Genomic DNA, 564 nt, shown 5'->3' with positions numbered 1-564 from the left:
CAAGTAAAGTTTTGCTAAAGGTAATACAGAACCAGCTACAATCATTCATTGACAGAAAACTTCCAGAGGTTCAAGCTGGATTCAGAAGAGGCTGTGGAACCAGGGATATCATTGCTGATGTCTGACGGATCTTGGCTGAAAGCAGAGAATATCAGAAAGATGTTTACATGTGCTTTACTGATTATGCAAAGGCTTTCAATTGTGTGGATCATGACAAGCTATGGACAACATTGCAAAGTATGAATATTCCGGCACTTAATTGTGCTCATGAGGTATCTGTACCTGGATCAAGAAGTAGTTGTTCGAACAGAACATGGGAACACTGAATGTTTTAAAATTAAGAAAGGTGTGCGACAAGGTATTCAACCTGTATGCTGAGCAAATAATCTGAGGAGCTGGGTGGTATGAAGAAAAACGTGGCATCAGGATTGCAGGAAGACTCATTAACAACCTGCGATATACAGATGATACAACATTGCTTGCTCAAAGTGAAGAGAACTTAAAACATTTATTGATGAAGATCAAAGAGCACAGCCTTTGGTATGGATTGCTTTTCAATGTAAA

The sequence above is a fragment of the Chrysochloris asiatica genome, unplaced genomic scaffold (assembly GCF_000296735.1).
Source record: "Chrysochloris asiatica unplaced genomic scaffold, ChrAsi1.0 scaffold00106, whole genome shotgun sequence".
NCBI classification, from domain to species: Eukaryota; Metazoa; Chordata; class Mammalia; order Afrosoricida; family Chrysochloridae; genus Chrysochloris; species Chrysochloris asiatica.
Note: the sequence above shows the minus strand (reverse complement) of the source record.